The sequence below is a fragment of the Eubalaena glacialis genome, chromosome 16 (genome assembly GCF_028564815.1).
Source record: "Eubalaena glacialis isolate mEubGla1 chromosome 16, mEubGla1.1.hap2.+ XY, whole genome shotgun sequence".
Classification (NCBI taxonomy): domain Eukaryota; kingdom Metazoa; phylum Chordata; class Mammalia; order Artiodactyla; family Balaenidae; genus Eubalaena; species Eubalaena glacialis.
The window spans coordinates 3,153,614-3,169,498 of NC_083731.1; positions in this window are offsets into that span (position 1 = coordinate 3,153,614).

The following is a 15,885-nucleotide window of genomic DNA, read 5'->3' on the forward strand; positions in this document are numbered from 1 at the left end:
GATTCCAGACACCACCCCAGATCTCATAAATCAGAACAGATGGGTAGAAGCCAAGGATCTGGATTTAAAATCTAGGTAGAGCTTTTCTGGCAATTTTTTTACACACAGAACTTTGAGAACTAGTGTCCTACCTTATGCTTCTAGCTATTTCCATTTAGGTAGTTTTCTTTCTGTTTCTCTCTCTCACTTTTCTCTTCCCCACTACTTCCTCTTTTGGTTCTTGTTGTAATAATACTAACAATAATTTCTAAATTATATTTTATTTTTTTCATTGTGGCCTGCAAGTATTTGTTTCAGTCAATTGCAGTATAGAGAAAAAGATTCTCTCTCTCTCTCTCACACACACACACCTCTCGTAGTTGGTCTGTGTATTAAAAGAAAATGAATCTAGCTTCTTAGGATAAACTTCTTTTTAGCCTGAAGACTTTTAGCAGATAATTATACACGATACTCGTCAACTAGCAAAGTTACAAGAGGTGCTGTCCTGTCCTTTCCCTAGCAGGCAGAATTACATATATGTTTTGAAGCTTATTTCATTTTTAATTTAGACTAATCTGGTTCTACCCTTCCTTTTCTTGCCAGTTAGGGTAAAATGGTAAGATATTCTTTTATTCACATTTCCTGGATTCACTGATACAGAGAATGGAGAAAACAGACAACACAAAATAGGGACAGAAGAGAGAAGAGAAGAAATTGCAGAAGATAAAGAACGAACTGAAGATAATAAAGCAATTACTGGAGGGGACAAAGCAGAGGAGGTCAAAAAAGAAGGGAGATGGAGGAGGATGGGGAGACAGAGGAGAATGGGGAGATGGAGACAGAGAAGAAACTGAACAGTAAAGGGAGAGGAAGACCCACATGGCATTTTGTCCTTGTTTTAACAAGTTCTTTCCTATTTGATCCTCAATCAATCTGGCCAGGGCAGGAGAACATGAGTCAACAAACACGTACAGATGAGAGCCCTGAGGTCCAGGAAGTCAGGACCTTCCTCCGGCTCCCCAGCCAGGAGCTGCAGCCAGAAGCCAGCATCCTGGTTTTCTGATGGTGCTTTAAGTTTTGCTTTCTGTCCAGCGGGTCCCACAAAAAGCACTTATGGCACAGCATAGGCCTTCCCAGGGGCAGAGGCCCAGGATGATGGATGGAGGGGTTGAGCGCAGAGCAGAGCCAGGCTGAGGGCCCTGCCTGGGGCTCCCACTGGACAGGCTGCCCCTGAGTTGTCACATCAGGGAAATCCTGCCTCCGACCCCGAGGCAAACGTGGTTTGGGTTTTTCAGTTTCCTTCTCTTGCCTAACTCGGGCCAGAGCTCAAGTTCCAATCAGATGCGAAGGCTTAGTTTCAAGGCGACTGGAATTTCCTTCCCGGGAGGTGAACTGATCCCAGGAGGCCCTTGGGTACCCCGCTGGCCATGGCAGCAACTAGATCTGCACAGATGCTGGCTGAGGCCACACTGAGCCCATGACCCAGAGGGATGTTGGTGCAGGCTAATCTCTAACTTACCAGCAGTATCTGCTTTTTCTTTGCCATGCTTGAAGGAGGAGGTGTTTTGAGTTCCCTGTCTCTTATCTCTCCTCCACTGCTTGGAAATACACAGAGGGAGCCTCCTACCTGTGGGTAGTTTGCAGGGCACACACCCTCTGCGGTTGTTTTATTCCCTACAATTAGAAATGTAGGAAGTAGTTCTTTCGTAAATGAACTTGAAGACATAAACACTGAGTCCAGAGCTCAGGGTAGGTGGAGGTCTGGGAGATAAGATGGGGATGAATTGTAAACAAACGGAGCAGAAGAGGCAAAGATTCCAACCCAAGCCGGGAGCAACTGAGTCAGCCTGCCCTTTTCCTAGCCTGAGGATGGCGCTTCATTGGATGGTGTTTTTCCCCACTTATCTCTAATGCATGTTTTATGAGCCAAAAGCCATGCCATCCAAGCAACACAGGAGTGAAAACACGGGCACAAAAAGTCCTGCTGTGTATGCAAGTCTTAGAAATCTGTTTTCCTGAACAAACAAGTCCGTTGAAAGAACAAAGTCTGAAAGTGAATCATAAACTCTTGTTTTGTTGGAGCAGAAACTGTTTTTGAAAACATCTCTGTTGGATGGGGGGCCACAGATGGGCAATGGAGGACCAGAAATTAACTATAAACTTCCAAGAAGGAGCTAGACCAGCTGACAAGTCTGTTCTTTCTTTCTTTCTTTCTTTTTTTTTAATTCAAAGGCAAAGATAACACAAATTTTCCAACACATTGACAACACTGAACACTGTGTAAAGCTTCAAGTAAACAGCTTTTGTTAACTATCACATAAATGAATTTAATAAGTGGAAACAACATCCTTAATATAAAAGCTTTGTCAGAAGCCCAAAATGAATTTTGAATCTGGCTTCACAGGAATTAACGTAAGCAACCTGGTGAAGACTTTTTTTTTTTTTTTTTAAATAAATCCTAAAGCATTATGAATTACTGAAAATTATGTAGCTGAAAGAAATCCTCTGAATTGTATTACTTTCTCTACTGGAGGTTGGTATTGTTCTTTCTAATGGGAAAGCCAACTCTATTAAATGTAAAAATCCAAATACTTTACTTTGAGGCAATATGTTCAAATATTTTCTTTTCAGAACATGAACATGGCTCCTCGGAAAGCTTTGGACATTTGAATGAAAAGTATAAGGCTGCTTAGACTGTAGACATACTTGTTTGGAATACTTGAAAACTACTTAAAATTTCTCTTTAATAATATTATCTGGGGATTAAATCTAACAAGTGTGCGTTTCTGTATATACACACAGGATACTTGGGGGACATTTGTCCTTTTGTAAAAGCTGACTGACTTTGAAAATATCCAAGAGAGCCCCTTCAAGCAAAAAATAATATATCGACTTAAGCTCTAGGCAAATTCCTTCAAACACCAAACTGCGATTTTCCGGAGTTTTAAAATAAGTAGATTTATCATAAAAGTTCCCCACTTTTGGATGATACATCAAGCCACCATAACTTAGATTGTTTTGGAAACCCCTGAATCAAGCTCTATTCATTTCCATTTGCCTCCAGCAGTGAAACTGACCTATATTTGACTAGACGGAATGAACAGAAATATATAAAAGAATGAATTCTCTTCTTTGAGTATCAGCTATCTTTTAAACTGATTTACAAAAGACTTGATCAGTGTGGCCATAATTAGAGGTCAAGGACATGAAAATATAATCTTAGTTGTGTACACGCTGAGTTTTCAGTTATTTTCCTAGTTTCTCATTTTGTCATAATCTCTCCATGTGAACACAGGCAAATTACTACTTTTGCTTCATCCTCCTGAGCGCCCACGATGTTCTGGGCAGCAGGTGGGCATGGCCAGGGCCCTCGTGACCGCTGGCTGCCCGTCCCACCCACCTTGCACGGGCCTGGCTCTCGGGCACACAGTCCCTTTGGACAATCTGTTGAGGTGTGGCAGGATGTGATTTAGTTTACAGGGCAATGGCTCTCTTTGTGACACTCTGCCAGGAATCCAGACTCTTTTCCCAGAAAGAATGTTTTTCCAAAGGTTAGAGCAATATCCCCTCCTGTTATACGGAGAGTTAGTAAGATGACCCGAGAACTACAGGTACACACCCAAGGGCAGTGTCGGGTGTGCATATGCCTGAGGCACAAACGTGTCACGAGGAAGGCTGAGGGCACGCAGGACACCAACAGGCGGCCGGATAGGGCAGCCCACAGACCTGGGTGCCTGCCAAGAGGCGATGCTACACAGGTGCAGGAGGACCAGGGAGACAGATGCTGCTCAGGCTCCTGAGTTACAGCTGGGGGAGTGTCAGAAAAGAGAGAAAACTGAGACGGGGGTCTGTGAGGAGGGGCGGAGGGTGAGAAAGCCCTCACACATGCATTTATCAGTTGAGACGTAATGACAGACTAGAGAAAGAACAGTTGATAAAATATGGTCCGTTTCCTTAGAACACAGCCCAGAGAGGGAGCCAGGTACGCAGACAGTCAGCACAGCAAACAGAGGACTGACTGCACCTGGATGCAGGGATGAGTCAGGACTGGGACGGCCCCAGGGGGGTCCCTCGCTCTGCGCTGGGGCTGTAGGAAATCTCTGCCGAGGAGAGAAATTGGGGTTCTGTCGTAGAGGACGAGAAATAACTTTCTGGATGTAAATTTAAAAGTTAAGTAAATTCTTGGTAGAGATCAATGAAAGGAGAATGCACACCTGAGGTGTAACGAGAACATCAGGTGACTGGAGCAAAGGTGCTATCGGGGAGGGGATGAGGTGTGGTGAGACGGGACGGGGTACGTGGGAGGGTCTGGGGCAAGACTCTGCAGGACCGGATGGACTCCTGTGGCATTGGGATTGGTTTTTGTGGAGCAGGGTGTGTGTGTGTGTACATGCACACACATACATGTATGTGACTGTATAGATGCTTATTTCATTCAATGAGGATGCGACTAGAGATGGAACAACAGACCCTGAGGGAAAGATAATGACTTTGATTTGGGTCATCTTCCATTTGAAATGCTGAGAACCTCCACATAGAGATTTCCAGAATGCAGGTGGAATTATGCCTGCAAGATAAAACCCAGAGCCCTCCAGGTTGGTGCAGGCAGGAGCGTATCCTGTGGTTATCCAGGGGCAGCAGGAGCCCAGGACCCGGTCACTTGCCCTCAGAGACGCTTGAGCCCCACTCTCATTTCAACACCGTGATACTCACGCCAGTATTTCTCATTTTCCACATCACTCTGCTGCACAGCTGAAAAGAGCTCGGACTATCTCAACAGCCATAACCCAAGATGAATGAAGGACTTACCAGAGAGTATTCTTGGGATTTTCCCTTAAAAATAATCAGTTTCACAAACACTGTATAATATCTACGTGTCATCAATGCTAAGCACACATTGACACTTTATGTTTTAATATCTCTGAAGTTAGTATGCACCTGCCAGGCACTGATGGCCAGGCAGCCTGTGCCCTAATCGTGTGTGACCTTAGCTGTTATTCCTATGGCATCAGGCACAGTGAAAACCCCTCTGTATTTCAGCCATCAAAACACTTATGGGGGCTTCCCTGGTGGCGCAGTGGTTAGGAATCCGCCTGCCAATGCAGGGGACATGGGTTCGAGCCCTGGTCCGGGAAGATCCCACATGCCGCGGAGCAACTAAGCCCGTGCGCCACAACTACTGAGCCTGCGCTCTAGAGCCCGCGTGCCAGAACTACTGAGCCCGCGTGCCACAACTACTGAAGCCCGCCGCCTAGAGCACGTGCTCCGCAGCAAGAGAAGCCACCACAGTGAGAAGCCACCACAATGAGAAGCCCACGCACCGCAAGGAAGAGTAGCCCCCGCTCACCGCAACTAGAGAAAGCTCGCGCTCAGCAACAAAGACACAACACAACCAAAAATAAATAAATAAATTTATTTAAAAAAAAAACAAAAACACTTATGGGATAAAACAGCTCATTTGTAATGATAAGGGGGCCGATTCATCAAGAGAACATGACAATCCTAAAGGTTCACGCACCTCACGGGGCTTTTAACTACCTGAAGCAAGAGCTGACATAGATGAGATAGAAAGCTATGGTTCCCTCATGTTGAGCTCGGCCATGTCCATCACTGTCACCTGGAGGCCTCGTGAGGCGAGCAGACTCCCGGCCACTCCTCCAGACATACTGAATAGGGAGGTCAACAGCGGGGTGACTGATAGTTTAACATGCTCCCCAGTTATTCACGGACAATCTGAAATTTGATAACCATTGACCAAAATAGCCATAGCCTGAAAAATGTTGCAGAGCTGGTGTTGCCATTTTGGCAGAGAAAGAAGCACCCCCTCTTTTCCTTGCATCCTTTATTTCTATTTCTTCTATTCTTCCCTTCCTTTATTTCTTCCTTTCTCTCTTCCTCCTTTGTGCATTTATTGAGCAACTACTATATTCGAGAACCCGCATGAGGTGCTTAGGCTACAGAGACGCATGAAAGATCATCCCAGCTCCCTGAGCACATGGTGTCCACTGTGACAGATGGGAAGAATTCATTACCAAGGAGGTCCCAGTGGATGGGCTGAAATAACCCAGGCTGTGGGTGTGTTCATGCTTATCACGTAAACGGTGGAGATATCTTTGCTTTGATGTGATGAATGTTCAACCCGTGTTTATGGAAAACAGAGAGAGACTAGAACCATTTATCTCTTGTAACCATTCCTGCTCCATCATAATAAAACTCTGAGCTGTTTCTGTATCAAGTTCTGGTTTGAAAATCCTAATGTAATATAGGCTGTTTCAAAAAATTCACAATCCAGGTGCCCCCCCCACCTCCCCAAGCTATGTTCTAGAACCAGAGTTTGGGAGACGTGAACCTCATTAAAACTTTGCCTGTTTGGTACAAAGACAGGAGGTGAGGTTACATAACTTAAGCCCCAGGACATGCTGGGTATCAGGAGAGTTGAACGTTGAATTCTCAAAATGTGCAATTCAGAGGCTGCAGAGATTCAGGCAACAGCAGACGTTTCTGCTTGTCTGTTACTTTCCAGGCACAATACGAACCTCTGGGGATTCAGAGATGAATAATATTTAGTCCTTCTCCTTACGGAGCTGAGAACCTGGTGACGGAGGCAGGTAAGCCCATGACAGACAGGTGTGCGCAGGGCTCCTCTGAAATCTCCGTTTGTTATGACCACACACATTGGTGTTAATTTTCTATTCTAGATCCATTCTAGTTTCTTGAGCTTCTCTTTCCTTCTGTTCTCTGCCCCACCTCTCACCCCTCCAGAGGAAGGTGGTGGGTGCGGAGGCCTCAGCAGGGCAGCTCCAGGCGGGAGGCTCTGGCTCGGTCTGGCTCCCCATCTTCAGCGGGGTGTGGTAACCCCTGCAGGACAGCCTCCCTTTCTGGCTGTATTCTGGTATTTTCTCTGGGGTTGCACAGGAAGTACTGACGTTTCAGAAGCAAAGCCTCAAATAGTTAACTGAACGTTTAACGGTTGACAGTGTTGTGACCGGGCAGTACCCAGGTGGCATGAGGAGGCCAGGCCAAGCCCCACCTGCTCACCTAAGTGGCTCCATCTGCAAAGGTCCAGGGAAGAGAGAGCACCTGCTTTGGCAGGTTGGATGCCTCTTCCTGTCCGCTTATACCTGATAAACTTCCCCAAATCATCACGCAATTGTTGATGCGCTGTCTGCCTTCATGGCAGATGCAGGGCTGTTTTTTGTCTTCATTTATTCTGCCCTCTTCTGGTCTGTTACTCATCCATTTAATACATCGTTTGAGGGCCTTGAAGGTGCCAGGCAAACGTGGTGTTCATCTGCCACATCATGGTCCGGCCGTCCAGCGATAAAGCAGCCGCTACCTTTGTTTGTCAGGTGCCCAGCTCCTGAAGGTTAGTGTGGTCCCAGTGAGAGCCAGGCCTCTGAATATCTCATCACGGACCACGTGTACCCCGGGGATCCCTTCTCTGCCTCGGCCACTGCATCTTTGACATAAAAGGCGACCACTGAATGCACAAAGGTCTATGGTGGTCCTGCTGTCAAACAGCCCTGCTCCTCAGAGCAGAGGGGATTTGAGGCAGAAAGAAGGAGGTAAAAGAAAAAACAAATTAATTAGCTTGTCAGGTCCTTCCTCTCAGACAGCACAGATGCAGTAATAGGTGTTTGCATAACGAGGTATGATTTCTCAGTCACGCACGGCTTCCGTTACCTTGCTCTGCTTTATGTACCGATCTTTGCCCCAGAGGTAATTGTGAATCAGCACCGATTTCACAAAAGTTGTAAAAGACAGATCAGGGGACATTTTGCCACATTGAATAAATCGAGTTACTCTTAAACGTGTATGTGTGTAGGTCTAGGTGTTATGAGGTTGAAGTATGATACCAATTTTTTAGCTGGGAACTCAATGGATATTAAACAAAAAACTGTGAATTATTTTTAGTAAAAGTAGTTAATAAGACGTTTATTAAATTTTCAAAAGCACATTTCAGCATGTTTAAATATTTTGATGTAAAATTTCGTTGTTCACTAATTCATGGTTCATACTTTGCAGGACTATTAGGAAGAAGATGCAAAAATCCTCAAAAATCTGTGCAGTGCAAATAATCCTCAAATGAATTTTTAAGGAGACTGCTCTGATCACAAACAACTTACATCTCTTTTTGGTTTAATTTAAAATTTCTCTGCATTGAAACATTTGAAAGGACTACAGAGATATTTTGTGGATCCAGCTACTGATTTAAGTAAACATTGCTATATAAATAATAGTCATTTGTATGGGCAAATTAAAATATTTTATATTATCTGCAATAATAATGATTCATCCCACATAACCATATTACAGTGTTTCAACATGGTATGTAAAACTCATAGTTTATTTTCAAATCTATGAATTGCTTCAAGAATTTTATTTATAATTTCAGTTTCTTTTGTTCCAGCAGTGGGATATTCTTCCAAATTGAAATAACAAAAACTGCCAATGAAAATCTAAAAACTACAACGATCCAAGAAAGATTGCTGGGTGTGCTATTACTGTCAGTAGAACACAAATTATGTGAGAAAAGTCTTCACGATAGCACCAAAATTAGTGAATTTTTAAAAATAAAGGCAAGGAAAATAGTATGCGACGAATATATCATAATTTATTCATTTTGTATGCAACTACTTTATCACGCGTCCAAACGTCTCCAGTCCATCAGCAGAACGTCTAGAACTGAGCGTGTGTAATTTATTTTGTAATTATAAAGACATGTTTGTCGAGGTGAGGATAAGGTGCATTTGATTTAGCTGTTTGTTAGTGTCTTAGCGCATTTGTACCCCTGTAACCAAATACCACAACCAGGGTGGCTTACAAACAGCAGAAATTTATTGCTCACCGTTCTGGGGTCTGGACATCTGCAAATCAGGGTGTCAGCATGGTTAGGGCAGGGGGCTCTTCTGGTCGCAGACTTCTCACTGTGTCCTCACATGGCAGAAGGGAGTAGGGAGCTCTTGGAGTCCCTTCTATAAGGGCACTAACCCCATTCGTGAGGGCTCTGCTCCCAGGACCTAACCTCCTCCCAAAGGCTCCCACCTCCTAATAACACGCTGGGCGTTAGGATTCCAACATGTGAATTTTGAAGGGACACAAACATTCAGACCATAGTAGTTAGTTTGATTTGTGTCTCTTAAATACTGAGACATGGTGTGCCGGCTTTGATTTTTACTCTTACCCTGATCCCTCCGATGTCAGGGGTGAGCCTGGATGGATACGAGCACAGGCTTCCGCCAGAACTGAGGCTGGTGTCAGGTTCTTTGGCTTGTTTGGAGGAAGTTATCGGGGAGGGTGTTTGAAGAATCCATTGTCTGTTGACCTTTTCAGTGAAGGATTTAATTCTGCTGTTGAAAAAACAGTAGGCATCCCACCACATTCACTGTAGCTTCTTGGTTCCGAGGTCAGGTGAGTTTACAGGGGTTTGAGTATAGGTAAACCAGGATAGCACAAATCTAGACAATTATAATCCACACAGAGATGGTGCCAAAGTCCTGAGCATCCCATTTCATCTCCCCATGTTCACAGAGAGAAGCCAGGTTGTCAAAGAGAAGGCAGACTCAGGAATCAGGCCTCAGAAACTTGTCACTGAAAAATAGAGTTTGGGGAGTTTAATTAAGTAATTAAGTAATTAAACTTTAATTAATTACCCCCAATCTTCAGAGAGGCAGCCTCTCAAGACATCAGTGCTATCACGGGGCATAGGATCTGGCACATAGTAGGCATTCAATGAACAAACGAAGGAACAGGTGAAATGAACTTGTGTATCAGCATCACCCCATAGCATAACTAGAATAACTGAATTCTGAAAGGAGCTTAAAATTTGCTTGATGTTAAAGGTGAAGTGAGAAACCACGTACCCAGGTCAATTTGGTTTCTCTCCAAATAACAATGTGACTAGTGTTTTATTTGGACCAATGTTGAAGAGTCCAGCATTTTCCTCCCAATACTTATGCTATGGGGAGGCCACTAAGCTACCTAAACAGAGGAAGGAGTAGGTGACTCATCAAAAAAAGGTTTTTCATTTTTTCTGCATCTTCTTAGAGCATTTAGTTATCATCACTACAGATGTGGTCGCATTTAACACTGCCTCGATTCCCTAAGCAGCATCTTCCAGAATTCAAAGGCAAAAAAGAGAGGGATCCCCGGTTTCCTATTTGATCCTCATTAGTTCAAAGCAGTGAATGCAGAGAAAACTTCACTTAGATTTTTCAGTGACTACCATGTTTCTGGGCCTGAGGAATGTGCTCTAGAAAGCCTCCTTTAATAGGTTTTAGAACATAGTGATTCAACTTAGCACACTGGCTTGGAAGTCTCCTAGTACTTTGCAAATGAACTTGGCTAACTTACAAATCAGCAGTGGGCTGGGAAGAAGGAGAAATCCAATTCTATTTTTTAAAAACAGAATTGGGCTTCCCTAGATGACCAGCATTCATTAATGTTAAGTGAAGGGTAACTTGTTAAACTTTAAAAAGGTGAAGCTTGATGGAGCATCATGAGACATCACTGTAACCCAGCATCTTTAAAATAAAAAGCAACACTTGAGTGTTACTTAAAATTCCCTGAACCAGCATCTCTCCTGGCTTTACCGTGTGCACGTGGGCAGTGATGGCCCAAAGTCTCTTTTCCTTAAACTAGTTCCTTTGCCTGGTGCTTTCATTGCCTCCATAGAAAGTTCTAGAAAAATTTGACAAGTCCCTCTTCTTAAGAATGGGAGTCATAGTGTGGCATTTCCATATTATATGAAAAAAAAAAAGTACCAGAGTGAAAAGTTAACCAATAAAATGACGGGAGATTCCAGAAGTCACATGAAAGTACTGGCCACCAGATTCTGAGCTCAAAACAGTCTTGTATCTCATTTCACGGGCGCCTCGTTTGCTACTGAGTCTTTCCTAGTTCTTTAAAACAAAACTATTATACCAGGTCGAAAGCCAAGATGCACATTTGCTAATGAGTCTCTGTCCCAAAAAGTAGATTTAAAATTTTAATCTTGACTGACTTTTAAATGTAACCTAAGCCCAATAAGGGTCTTTATTAATATATAGACATATCGGAATCATTATGTAGATTTCGCACAGGCAGGGAAAGTGCTGATTTTCTATGCAATTACCAGCTCCCATTCTCCCCTCTTTAGGAGAATTAACATATTATGTAAATTATTTGACAAATAAGGTGCAGATGTCATTAATAAAACATGAAAGTGGATCAGTGTCGCCAATTAGCATTTTCATTGTATTTCCAGCCCATTCTCAGCTTACAGCTTCTCCACTTTGTGAAAAACCGTGTTGCCATCCTCAGAAAGCTTCTCTATATGAGAGTTCCAGCCTGAACAGAGTGTGTGCTGACCGGCTGGCTTGTGGGGAGGCTGGCGGCTCTCATGTAGGAGGGAGGGGACAAGGGGGGAAAGTCCAGGTAGATCCACCCCCCCCCCTCCACCCTGGCCCATCCCGGTACCTACGTGCCTCATAAAGCCTCAAGTCCATCCCACCTGTTTCCCGGGTGATGACATTCTGGGCTTGTTTACGGAAGTTCACCAAGCAGAAGGTCAAATTTAGATACGGTAAACTTTACCCTCTTCTAATAGGTTGAGATATTTTTTCATGGCTGGATTCAGAATCATCCCCACAGCGAGATTTGACCTTCAGTGATTTGTTCTGGGGTGTTGGTTGGTGAGCAGTAGATGCAAGTTTCCTGTTCTAGGGTGAGGTTTCTGGGAGACCATCATGGAACAAGCATTCATTTCTGCTGTTGTGGACTTTTACAATCAAAGATGCTTCTTACTTTGAAGCAATTTCAGTCCCTACGTACACACATACCATTTCAAAGGAAAAGAGGGTTTTTTCCTTGTTTTTTTCCACACAGATAGTGTAGTAATTGTCATCATTCTTAACACGGCGTCACAGAGATGAGACCTTGCTGATAAACTGGATAGAAAGCACTGGAGGAAAATTACTTGGGAAGGGATGTCCCAAGCACTCATTCTAAAATTAATTTCTCTAAAGGAAACAATACTGCTAATAATTAAAAGATGTGTGTTATCAGGGGGCCAAATAAGAGAGGAATTTCTCTCTCTTTGCTTGGATCAACCCAGATGGCATTGTGTATATATATGATTTAGCAAGACAGGGCCCCTGCTGTTGCTGCCATTAACCAGACTGGGGGGGAAGTGGTGGCAGCTGAGGGGCTGGGGGTGGATGAACAAAAGCCAGGGGGTCTGGTAACCCAGGCAGCCTGCCAGGCTGACCGCGGTCAAAGACGGTCAACTCTCCCTTTCTCTCTGACCTGGGTGGGCCGGTGACCTGGGGTCTCCTTTCATGTTTCAAAATTCCCACTTTTGTTGTCAATCGCAAGAAACCCTTTGTGACGTGGTCAGCAGCTCCTAGATGCGGATAAAGGCATGAGCACCTCAGTCGCCCACCAGGTACCATCCAAGCAAAGAACATACCCGACCCACAATGGCCAACGGTGCCCAATCCCCACGTCTTACAAAACACTGACAGCAGGCAGCGACCTTGCAGCGTCTCACCCATCTGCCCTCCCTGGGAGACTCCAGCTTCATTTCGCTTTAAAATATTTAACTTTAACCTGTTTAATATTTAGTAAGGCTAAAGGAATAAAAGATGAATTATTGAAGAGATTAATGTTTTTAATCACCCCCCCCAAAAGTCACAGCCATGCTGCTTTGTATCAAAAACTCATTTCACAGGCATTAATTTTTTAATAAAATACTGATTGTGTGATGAAGAAGTGTTTCTAATAAGCTCCAGTAGTCCGTGGGAAGGGCGTTCTTATTTTCTTGGGCTAAGTGCAATCTGAATTGAGTTCTTTCTTCTGTGGGTTCCAGAAACTGTTGGGAAAAAATTCGAAAGGGATACACCCTTAGTTTTTCTCCTAATTTGTAACTTGAGTGAACATTTGAAACCTGATGACATTGGAAACCTCCGCCATGAAGGGGAGGGCATGGCATTTCAGACCATAACTCAGCAGACAAAGGGATCACCATTAGGAATTGTGTTTTCTGGGGGCAAAAGGAGTGGGGGGCAGGGTGGTGAATATTCAGGCAGAGTCAATGGGGTGGGGCTTTGTTAATAGAGAAATCCAGTTTGGAGCCAGCACAGATGGTGGGGTGAGGGAGGGGTGGGTATGGGGGGCGGAGGAAGGATGGTGGCTAATTTCTCCCTCCACCTTTGTTTTTTGCTATACATGTAACTTGCAATATCACCTTGTATTTCTCTTTCACTTCCGCAGTTGAGAAGAGACGCTATCCTCACATCTATTATTGCAACTCACAAAAATTCCTTAGTAATGTTTCCCAGGGAGCAGATATTTTCAATGGTACATGGAAGTGATAATGGTGGAGAACCCTCCCTTGCATATTATTTCAAAATGAATATGGTAGAGGCAGACAAGGAATGTAGGTGAACAAGCTGCGATTCGGAGAATATTGACAAGATTGAGACTAAAAAACCTTGTCACTGGAAGAAATTTGCAAGGCTGTAACATCAAATTGGAAAAGAGGGAGAAGCTTGGGTTCAGAAAAAAGGTGAAACTGTTTTAATTGGAGAAGGAGAGAAGAGGCAGTCCTCGTGGCATACACTGCAGCATTGACTTTCTGCATAGAGACAGTTTATGGGGATTTACGCCAGCCCCGCTGCAGGGATGCATTCGTAAATGCATATGTGTAAGTCCTCCTGAAGCTGGAAGCAAAGCTGTGTGACATGAGAGGGTCCCTCTCAGGAAGTGACTGATTCCTGCACCCCTGGGCAGAGAGGGGTTCCCGTGATCACAGAAGCGAGACCCTCTGTTCCCCTGAGGGAGACCAAGTCTGCACTGCTCTTAGTATCTTTAGAAGCTAGGCAGCACAGGGGACCGATAGCTCTAAAAGAAACGGGAAGCCACTTTCAAGAGATTGCATTTCAACAAGCTGGATGCATTCCTTTGTGTTCCTTCTTTTGCAGGAATGATAGTTAGCACCCAAGGTGAAGGGCAGCTGTAGTTGCAGACAGAAACACACGCTCCCGAACTCAGCTTTTCACTGGAGAAAATGCAAGACAGTGAAAACTCCTTTTAAAAACATCAATACCTTCTATTTATAGAGCTTGCAAAAAGGGTTTGAAGTCAAAAGCAATCATAGCCAATGCTTTAAAACTCTACATGTGCAAAATAAACTTACAAAGATGTTTAAAAACATTAGGTCAAAGGTCCAGAAACATACATCTGGGTCTGCCATCTCGAGTTTGTCTTGTGTACATGGAGGAAGGTATGTAAAATGACCCCAAAATGCAGTTTTTATGACGACTTTTACAATGTGATCCAATTGAACTTATACTCTTTGCTTCAGATAGATTTCTAGAGTTTTGTCTGATGATTTCTTTTGGTAAGTTATATATTTTATTTTTCCTGAAATGCAACTCATGTATTTCAGAAAAAGAAAAATCTCTCAGTTTAGGGACTACAGTTATGAGTAATCGTTCATTGCGAATGTTTGTGACTGGCTGAGTTTAGATTTGCATAAATGCTTTCAAGCAACAGCATTTTACTTGAAGATTCTCAAGCCTTTCAATCAAATAAAAACTTTTCCCATTTTGGGGGGTGGAGGGGTGGAAAACTGGGGAGATTTTTCTTACAAAGCCCTGGTTACAACACACACACATACATCCTTGTTTTATAAAAGAATTTACTTAAGAACATCTTTGGGAAGCCTTCAGGTACATGGTGGGGTTTGTCTTTTTTTTTTTTTTTAATTGAAGTATAGTTGATTTACACTGTTGTGTTAGTTTCAGGTGTACAGCACAGCGATTCAGTTACACATACATATATTCTTTTTCAGATTCTTTTCCGTTAGAGGTTATTACAAGATATTGAGTAGAGTTCCCTGTGCTGTACAGTAGTCCTTGTTGTAGAGTTTGTCTTATCTGGAGGTGCCGTTGTGAATTTGCTTCACACAAATCCCTTCATACGGAACCAAGAACAAGAACCGGTTCTCATCAGGCAGAGCCTGGGGCATCTGTGACACAGAGACCACACCAAATGTTTCCCGTTTCTCAGGTTTTCCACCTAAATCCTGATAACTCTCAACAGATGGCCTCCTCCCCAAATCCGCTGAGAGAAACCTACCAGGTTACTTGCTATTTTCCATCTCCTCCACTGATTTTTGTCTTTCTTACTTGCACCCTCTTCCCCGCTTCTTTCCGTCCAGCCGGGAATCCGCCCCTCTCCAGTGGCACTCACCTCCATCCTACTGCCCACGCTGTCCCCAGCCTTCCCTCGAGGCCTGCCGTGTGCAGAGGCGGGCCCCCCACTTCAGAACTGCCTCAGTCCTGAACTTGGAATTTGACTTCTAGGCCCAAGCTTGGCTAACGCTGCTTGTGAACGTCATGACGACACTTACAAACCTCCTATGCATCTTCCTGTGCTCTTCCTTCGTTTCTGCTGTCCTTCCTTCTGGCCTTGGTCTCACATCTTATACCCCCTGCTGTCCAACTGCCACTGCATCACTGCACTGAGACTTCTCAGGGACCCAGATCCAAGGGACCCTTCTGTCCCCGGGGGGAACCTTCCCCACTGAGGCTGGGCCATCCCCTCCCTCTACCTCCAAGCCCCACATGCCTTGTCCCCCAACTGTCTCTGGGATCATCATCTCCAACAGTGTTGCTGTTGCTTCATCTTCTTTTCCTACCTGAACCATAATATGAGTGCTCCCAAGGCAGGTTCTCATTCAGCCCATCTCTTTAGCATCACTGATGGACACCTCCAGGGCCCTTGGGCTTGGTCCTGGAGTTGTTAATACAGTGTGGCCATACAATCCTGCCTCAGCAAGACACATCCATAAGAAATGGGTCACTTAGGCTGCAGTGAGATGGAAGTGTCAAAACAGGGGCACAGAGAGCCCCATGGGGACAT